Below are 10,384 nucleotides of genomic sequence, written 5' to 3'. Positions count from 1 at the left end.
TAGAGAGTGGGGTCTTGCTGCTCTATCAGGATTACTTTCTATTCATGAGCTGGGAGGGGGGTGGAGCTCATCACTTGTGAATTGCACATTATTGTCAAATTACTCTTGTGGGTCAAGTCACTACCATGGAGATGTTTTCTGAGAGTAATTTTGCAGTTCTAATTAGGATTGCTAAGTAGGATCATAACATATAAAACATTCATGTAAGATATTTGCACTAGTTGAAAACCGTTTTCGGAATGTTTTGTTTTTCTAGTTWTTTCTCGTCTTTTGCTGTAGATGTCACATGGAATTAAAGAGAGGAAGATATTTTGTAAGAGTTCTGCCTCTGATGTTGAAGTAGAAATGCCACTGCCCTTCTCCCTGGTAGATTTGCTTATTATAATAYAAGTTAATCCATGGCTCAGATTGAAGGGATAGTTAACTTTGAACATATTTAACTCTATAGGTTGTTATCAATAAAACGTCACAATACGGTGCAGAGTGTTMGATTTGGCTATGTGCTGTTTTCAAGGGATTGTTAAATAAATGTGAGAACAATTTGGTTTAAATATCATCACCTCCTGAAGAGCATAGTCACAACTACACATTTACARTGATTCCACATTTAGATCTAACATCAGAGTAGTCTATCCATTTGGAAAATAACTAGCTAGCAAAGCAAACAATATGTCACTTTAGCTTGCCTCGTCAGAGATTAGGCTTTTGGAAAGAGCTTGACATCGTCCTGGTAAAATTGTCGGTCGGACTTCCGTTACTGCCATCACCACTATAGATGGCAAGCAAATCAAACAATATTTGGATATAGCTAGCCATCTAGTTTATCCCCTGAAAGTTAGCTTGTTAAACAGCCATATTGACATGATCTGTTATTAGCTAGCTAGCCAATTTGATGTGGTTCATCAATCAATGTAGCCTATCATGTCTGTCAGCCGCAATTGTGATAAAAACAATGTTGAAGAKGGATAATGTTAGCTAACTTCGCTAGGTATGCCTACGTTGGTTGGAGGAAAAGGTACATTAGGTGTACTTAACATTATGTTTAACAAACTGCACAAAGTTTCTACCGGTAGCTTGCAAAGTTAACATTATCAGCTAACAGTACATCGGCAAATGTGGAACCCACAAAGGACGGGAAATTAACCTAAACCACTCAGAATTGTCAGGTATAGTTCACTTTTATATCACTCAAATATCCAATAATGTTGGCCAATATTGAGGGACATCGTAAGGCTACCCTCATGTTGGCTATTTGAAAGGACATGATCAATGAAAAGCATGCAGTTATTGCTGTATAATTTTGTCGATCGAGAGCTAAATGTGCGCAATTGTTTTGCATGGAATAATCAAACATATGTAGTTCTGACTATGTTCTTCAAGAGGTGATGATATTACAACCAAAGAGTTAACATTTATTTAACAATCCCTTGAAAACGGCATGCGATTGTCAATGGTTTTAGCGGAGCTGACGTCTCCTTGCGCCCCCAGCAGTCCAAATCGAACAATCTGCTCCCTTTATTGTGACCTATTATTGATAGCAACCTATACTTTAATTCATTGAGAAGAAGCTAGTAATCTAGACATCAATTGGTCACCGACTCTCTAGATCAGAATGTTACTTTCTAGTTATCCATAAAATAAATGAAATGTGTAATTTGATTTAACTAACCCTAAAGAGCCTTTTATAGTGCTTGTCACTAACTGTGGACTAGCAACATGTGCTTCCCATGTCTCTAGTTCTGTCCAGAAACATTTGAAAACTGAAAGTCAATGATACCCTTGACATCTCATATGTAAACTGTAAAATAGAGCACCCATAAACCATTAAAACATGCTTCTGCTTGTGTTGTGTTTCAGTTTGACAAGGAAACAACATGTTTTTAATAACTAACCCTTCAGTCCATCCACATTTTGAACAATATCTATGATAATGCTTTATTTTACAGCCCGCTGTTGGCTTGCATTTTCATCCAACATGTTTTTCCCCCACAGGCCTCTATCATAACTGTGTGTTTAGCATAAATGGTGCCCCTGTACCTCCTATCTCTCTCTCTCTCTCTCTCTCTCTCTCTCTCTCTCTCTCCTTCTCTCTCTCTTCTCTCTCTCTCTCTCTCTCTTCTCTCTCTCTCTCTCTCTCTCTCTCTCTCTCTCTCTCTCTCTCTCTCCTCTCTCCTCTCTCTCTCTCTCTCTCTCTCTCTCTCTCTCTCTCTCTCTCTCTCTCTCTCTCTCTCTCTCTCTCTCTCTCTCTCTCTCTCTCTCTCTCTCTCTCTCTCTCTCTCTCTCTCTCTCTCTCTCTCTCTCTCTCTCTCTCTCTCTCTCTCTCTCTCTCTCTCTCTCTCCTCTCTCTCTCTCTCTCTCTCTCTCTCAGGGTGAGAGGCGAGCCCTTCAGACTGGCTGCTTTGAGAGATATGATAAATCTATCTGAGATGGTGCATTTCCAATGCTAAGCCCTAGGCCAAAGGGAGCTGGGGACAGCATGGCTAGTGGCAGCTCCACTCTCTCATTACCCAGGCCTGGATAGCACTAGCCCCCTCTCAGGACCACTGACATGTATTTTAAGGCTCTAATGTGTAAGGGCCCTTATTGTCCCAATGCCACACTCTCTCTGCCCTCTCTCTCAACTCCAATGGTCCATTTAAAGTCAACACACACACAACACACACACACACACACACACACACACACACACACACACACACACACACACACACACACACACACACACACACACACACACACACACACACACACACAAAACATACTGTATGTCTACTGTGCAAAAGTAAGCCAGACGATGGCTCGCTTTCCCGCCTCCCTCCCCCTCATTCTCTCTCTCTTCCTCTCCCCTGCTCTCTGGAGGGAGGTTTAGTGGGCTATGGGCTGTATATGAGCCATGCACCGTCCTGCACTTCTCTGCAACAGAATCAATATTTGAGGACAATTTGCGCGGCGCTGCTCCCTGGTGGCCAGAGCCTGACACTGCAGCTCCAGTCAGGCTTTGGAAAGGAAGAGATGAGACAGCCCATCTCAGTTCACCATTATTTCACTGAGAAACTGAACAGCACAACATGTATACAATTACCACTGCTGTGGAGAAGAGACAACCCTGCAGGAAATAGAGGAACTCTGCCCTCCTTTAAGCCAACAGCCATCACCTGAACACAAGCCTGTGCAGGATGAGAGTGGAACGGCAGCAGCATTGGCCCCATTCAATAACCTTTATACATTCAGGTGGGTTATCGAGAGTTGCCTCTCTTTTACTGAAGGACGTACACTGGGACTACATGATAAGACATTTAATAGTAAAAAAAAATGCCTTGTCATACTATAAAAGAAAGGGTTTTTGTTTTTGTCATATTCCATATGTAATATTCTGTTATACAGGTACTATAAGGTGTCCCTGGGAGGGGGTGTGTCTCTCTGTCTGCAGGTATCTGGCCTGAATGTTTGATTGGTGGATAAATGGCCCATGGCGATTGGTCCCTTTCATCTCTGGGTAGCTTATGAAGTTGGTGGCCCTGAGGACAGGACTAACTACATATTAACGTGCTAATGAGAGAAGAAGTGATAGAGAGAGAAAGCAGGAGTGAGAGAGTGAGATTGATACTAAAATGAGGACAGACAGAATGGAGGGAGTGTGAAAGAGTCGGAGATATGGGTGACATGGAGGTTGCGAGTAATTGGAGTTAGTGAGAGGGACCATTGGAGAATGATAAAGTGGGTGAGAGAGCGAGAGAGAGAGAGGTGAGGTGTATTTTAAGTATCCTATTGTTTATTTTCTAAGCTCAGTGGATCCCGAGAGTCCACTTGCATTGGCAAACTGTGCGGCTCCTCCGGTCCATCATCACACTCCCCGGCAGTTTACACAATCACAACCTGAGGGGGAAAATCAACCCAGGAAACACAGCTACTTTGGCTTTTCACTCATCTATTGTCAAGTCCAATTTGTATTACCCTCCAGCCATATCCTGGAAATGGGGGGCGTATTCATGTTCAGTGAGAATGGTAATCTTCTGATGAACAACTGATTCTGTCATAGGCAGTGAAATGTACGTGACTATTCAGCTCAGCTCTCTGAAATGGGATTATCATGGATGGACAACAAACCTTTCTAGCATTTTACTTGGTATAATGTAGAGACCAGTATCACAAGGGACCAGTATCACATACTGTATAACAGTGAGTATCGTGACATTCATTCAAACAGACTTTGTAGAGCAATGACCATGCTATTTCCAACCCCATTCCAAATGCATTATTCATCATATGTGTTTCTTTAAATGAGAGAGTGGTTCATTCATGTAATGTAACTACAATACCCTGAGGGACATATTATGATAGTATGACATGATCTTATTGGCTAACCCACTCTGTTAGCCTTCAGGTGATGGCGTGATCATGAATTATATTAGTCACACTGTCTTAAACAACAAATACAACAACACAGGACATTTGTATTCAATCAAACGATCAATCAAACAATCAGGAGCTTTAATGATTAATTTGCAGGGCCGGTGTGGCCGGTGTGGGGCTGATATTGTATCATGGCGCCAGAGAAAATGGCTGACGTTTTACGTGCTCCTAACCAACTGTGTTTTTTTGTTAGTTTTTTTGCATTGTTTATACCTTTTTTGTTTTAACTTATTCTGTACATGATGTTGCTGCTACCGTCTCTTATGACCGAAAATAACTTCTGGACATCAGAACAGCGATCACTCACCGCGAACTGGCAGAAGCTTTTGTTTCCTTTAACGAGTCCGGCGAGCCCGATGTGAAGGACATACTGCTTTCCCGGGAACATGCCCAAATCCCTGTCATTTGTGTGAAGAGAAGACGGAGAAAAAGAGGACGGAGGTCGGGCTGTCTTCTGAGAATAAACCCCCACTGCCTTCCATTTTACTAGCTAACATGCAATCATTGGAAAATAAAACCAACAACCTATGAGGAAGATTGAACTACCAACGGGACATTAAAAACTGTAATATCTCATGCTTCATGAAGTCATGGMTGAACGACGACATTATCAACATACAGCTGGCTGGTTCTATGCTGTATCGGCAGGATAGAACAGTGGCGTCTGGTAAGACAAGGGGGGGCGGACTATGCATATTTGTAAACAACAGCTGGTGCACGATATCTAAGGAAGTCTCAAGGTTTTGCACACCTGAGGTAGAGTATCTCATGAAAAGCTGTAGACCACACTATCTACCTAGAGAGTTTTCATCTGTATTTTTCGTAGCTGTCTACATACCACCACAGACCGATGCTGCCACTAAGACCGCACCCAAATGAGCTGTATTCCGCCATAAGCAAACAGGAAAACTCTCATCCAGAGGAGGCGCTCCTAGTGGCCGGGGACTTTAATGCAGAGAAACTTAAATCCGTTTAACCAAATTTCTATCAGCATGTAACATGTGCAACCAGAGGGAAAATAATTCTAGACCACCTTTACTCCACACACAGAGATGCATACGAAGCTCTCCCTCGCCCTACATTTGGCAAATCTGACCATAATTCTATCCTCCTGATTCCTGCTTTCAAGCAAAAACTAAACCAGGAAGCACCAGTGTCTCGGTCAATAAAAAAGTGGTCAGATGAAGCAGATGCTAAGCTACAGGATTGTTTTGCTAGCACTGACTGGAATATGCTCCAGGATTCATCCGATGGCATTGAGGAGTACACCACATCAGTCATTGGCTTCATTAATAAGTGCATCGATGACGTTGTCCCCATGTTGACCATATGTACAGTGGGGCAAAAACGTATTTAGTCAGCCACCAATTGTGCAAGTTCTCCCACTTAAAAAGATGAGAGAGGCCTGTAATTTTCATCACTGGTACACTTCAACTATGACAGACAAAACGAGGAAAAAAAATCCAGAAAATCACATTGTAGGATTTTTTATGAATTTATTTACAAATTATGGTGGAAAATAAGTATTTCGTCACCTACAAACAAGCAAGATTTCTGGCTCTCACAGACCTGTAACTTCTTCTTTAAGAGGCTCCTCTGTCCTCCACTCGTTACCTGTGTTAATGGCACCTGTTTGAACTTGTTATCAGTATAAAAGACACCTGTCCACAACCTCAAACAGTCACACTCCAAACTCCACTATGGCCAAGACCAAAGAGCTGTCAAAGGACACCAGAAACAAAATTGTAGACCTGCACCAGGCTGGGAAGACTGAATCTGCAATAGGTAAGCAGCTTGGTTTGAAGAAATCAACTGTGGGAGCAATTATTAGGAAATGGAAGACATACAAGACCACTGATAATCTCCCTCGATCTGGGGCTCCACGCAAGATCTCACCCCGTGGGGTCAAAATGATCACAAGAACGGTGAGCAAAAATCCCAGAACCACACGGGGGGAACTAGTGAATGACCTGCAGAGAGCTGGGACCAAAGTAACAAAGCCTACCATCAGTAACACACTACGTGGATAAGAGCGTCTGCTAAATGACTTAAATGTAAAAGTAACAAAGCCTACCATCAGTAACACACTACGCCGCCAGGGACTCAAATCCTGCAGTGCCAGACGTGTCCCCCTGCTTAAGCCAGTACATGTCCAGGCCCGTCTGAAGTTTGCTAGAGAGCATTTGGATGATCCAGAAGAAGATTGGGAGAATGTCATATGGTCAGATGAAACCAAAATATAACTTTTTGGTAAAAACTCGTCGTGTTTGGAGGACAAAGAATGCTGAGTTGCATCCAAAGAACACCATACCTACTGTGAAGCATGGGGGTGGAAACATCATGCTTTGGGGCTGTTTTTCTGCAAAGGGACCAGGACGACTGATCCGTGTAAAGGAAAGAATGAATGGGGCCATGTATTGTGAGATTTTGAGTGAAAACCTCCTTCCATCAGCAAGGGCATTGAAGATGAAACGTGGCTGGGTCTTTCAGCATGACAATGATCCCAAACACACCGCCCAGGCAACGAAGGAGTGGCTTTGTAAGAAGCATTTCAAGGTCCTGGAGTGGCCTAGCCAGTCTCTAGATCTCAACCCCATAGAAAATCTTTGGAGGGAGTTGAAAGTCCGTGTTGCCCAGCAACAGCCCCAAAACATCTGCATGGAGAAATGGGCCAAAATACCAGCAACAGTGTGTGAAAACCTTGTGAAGACTTACAGAAAACGTTTGACCTCTGTCATTGCCAACAAAGTATTGAGATAAACTTTTGTTATTGACCAAATACTTATTTTCCACCATAATTTGCAAATAAATTCKTAAAAAATCCTACAATGTGATTTTCTGGATTTTTTTTCTCATTTTGTCTGTCATAGTTGAAGTGTACCTATGATGAAAATTACAGGCCTCTCTCATCTTTTTAAGTGGGAGAACTTGCACAATTGGTGGCTGACTAAATACGTTTTTGCCCCACTGTACATACCCCAACCAGAAGCCATGGATTACAGGCAACATCCGGACTGAGCTAAAGGCTAGAGCTGCCGCTTTCAGGGAGCGGGACTCTAACCTGGAAGCTTACAAGAAATCCCGCTATGCCCTCCGACGAACCATCAAACAGGCAAAGCGTCAATACAGGACGAAGATCGAATTGTACTACACCGGCTCCGACACTCGTCGGATGTGGCAGGGCTTTCAATCCATTACAGACTACAAAGGGAAGCACAGCCGAAAGCTGCCCAGTGACACGAGCCTACCAGACGAGCTAAACTACTTCTATGCTTGCTTCGAGGCAAATAACACTGAAACATGCATGAGAGCACCAGCTGATCCGGACAACTCTATGATCACGCTCTCCGCAGCCGATGTGAGTAAGACCTGTTAACAGGTSAACATTCACAAGGCCGCAGGGCCAGACGGATTACCAGGACGTGTACTGCGAGCATGCGCTGACCAACTGCCAAGTGTCTTCACTGACATTTTCAACCTCTCCCTGTCCAAATCTGTAATACCAACATGTTTTAAGCAGACCACCATAGTSCCTGTGCCCAAGAACACTAAGGTAACCTGCCTAAATGACTACCAACCCGTAGCTCTCACATCTGTAGCCATGAAGKGCTTTGAAAGGCTGGTCATGGCTCACATCAACACCATTGTCCCAGAAACCCTAGACCCACTCCAATTTGCATACCACCCTAACAGATCCACAGATGATGCAATCTCTATTGCACTTCACACTGTGACTAATACAATTTGATTTGATATTGTTGCTGAAATTACTGGGGATTCACTAAGTTCCTTTCCACTCTCTGTCTGCTTCCAGAGCTTCTAGCTGTTGCATCTTTAAACTCTGTTATCTCTGCAAACAATTAGCGACTGGAGGCTCCATTGACCTGGGCCATTGTTGGAGCAGCCTGCTACATTAGCATGGCCAGAGCCTGGGAGCAATGGCGCTGCCAGAGGAGTTGCCAATGTGACTAGCACCGATAAATCGGAACCCTGCAGCGGGCGTGTGTGGCGGATAAGGGGAAAAGGAGCTACGTGAACATTAACTGGCCACTGCCAGCGTCTCCCACACGATTTAGGCAGCCAGAGAGGCATTTGTTATTACAGTGATGTTTGTGTGTGCCAGGCAGGGATACAGAGAATAAAACTAAGCAGGTAATGTAAGTGATTTGTAATTCAGATGGGGTATGATAAGGGTGTGTGCGTGTGAATTTTAATTCTGATATTTTCTGTGTTTTATTATGCTGATCTTAACTTTTTTGTACACAATGTCTCTGCATCAGAACAGCAATCAGTAACCTCGATTTGGATGAAGATTTTTACTTCAACGAGATAGCAGCTCTAGACGTTCTGCTTCCTCTGGACCAGGACCTAATCCCGGGACTTGAAAAGGAAGCGGCGGCGAAAAAGAGGCAGGCGAGGCWGCCTCATAATGAGATTACATCGGCGAACAAATAGACTGCAATTGGCGAATGTGCAGTCACTGGAAATAAATTGTGTTCCTCAGACACTGTGGACCCACTCCAATTCGCATTCCACCCCAACAGATCCACATATGACGCAATCTCTATTGCACTCCACACTGCTCTCTCCCACCTGCACAACTAAAAGAGGTGGGAGGAACAACTAAAAGCGAATGCTTTTCATTGACTACAGCGGGACGTTCAACACCATAGTGTCCTCCGAGCTCATCACTAAGCTCAGGACCCTGGGACCGAACAGCTCACTCTGCAACTGGATCCTGAACTTCCTGACAGGCTGCGCCCAGGTGGTGAGGGKAGGCAACAACACATCTGCCATGCTGACCCTCAACACGGGTCCCCTTAGGGGTGGTTGCTTAGTCCCCTCCTGTACTCCCTGTTCACCCACGACTGTGTACGATTCCAACACCATCATTAAGTTTGCTGACGACACAATGGTGGTAGGCCAGATCAACAACGACGATGAAACAACCTATAGGGAGGAGGTGCCAGGACAACAACTTTTCCCTCAACTATTCTCTCTGCTACTGCACGGCAAGCTGTACCGATGCAACAAGTYTGCAACCAACAGGACCCTGAACAGCTTCTACCCCCAAGCCATAAGTCTGCTAAATAGTTTACCATAAACATTGAACACAACATTTAAACGCAACATGTAAAGTGTTGGTCCCATGTGTCATGAGCTGAAATTAAAGATCCCAAAAATGTTCCATATGCACAAAAAGCTTATTTCTCTAAAATGTTGTGCCCAAATTTGTTTACATCCCTGTTAGTGAGCATTTCTCCTTTGTTCAGATAATCCATCTACCTGACAGCTGTGGCATATCAAGAAGCTAAACAGCATCATGCACCTTGTGCTGGGGACAATAAAAGGCCACTGTAAATGTGCAGTTTTGTCACACAACACAATGTCAAAGTTTTGAGGGAGCATGCAATTGGCATGCTGACTGCAGGAATGTCCACCAGAGCTGTTGCCAGATAATTTAATGTTGATTTCTCTACCATAAGCCACCTCCAATGTCATTTTAGAGAATTTGGCAGTACGTCCAACTGGCCTCATAACTGTTGCCACGTGTATCCACGCCAGCCCAGGAACTGCACATCCGGCTTCTTCACCTGCGGGATCTTCTGAGAACAGCCACCCAGACAGATGATAAAACTGTGGGTTTGCACAACCAAAGAATGTCTGCACAAACTATCAGAAACTATCTCAGGGAAGCTCATCTGCGTGCTCGTCGTCCTCACCAGGGTCTTGACCTGACTGCAGTTTGGCGTCGTAACCAACTTCAGTGGGCAAATGCTCACCTTCGATGGCCACTGGCAGTATGGACAAGTGCGCTCTTCACGGATTAATTCCGGTTTCAACTGTACCGGGCAGATGGCAGACAGCGTGTGTGATGTCGTGTGGGCGAGCGGTTTGCTGATGTCAACGTTGTGATCAGAATGCCCCGTAGTGGTGGCGGGGTTATGGTATGGGCAGGCATAAGCTACGG

The sequence above is a fragment of the Salvelinus sp. IW2-2015 genome, linkage group LG1 (assembly GCF_002910315.2).
Source record: "Salvelinus sp. IW2-2015 linkage group LG1, ASM291031v2, whole genome shotgun sequence".
Lineage (NCBI taxonomy): Eukaryota > Metazoa > Chordata > Actinopteri > Salmoniformes > Salmonidae > Salvelinus > Salvelinus sp. IW2-2015.
This window is presented reverse-complemented; position numbering follows the sequence as displayed.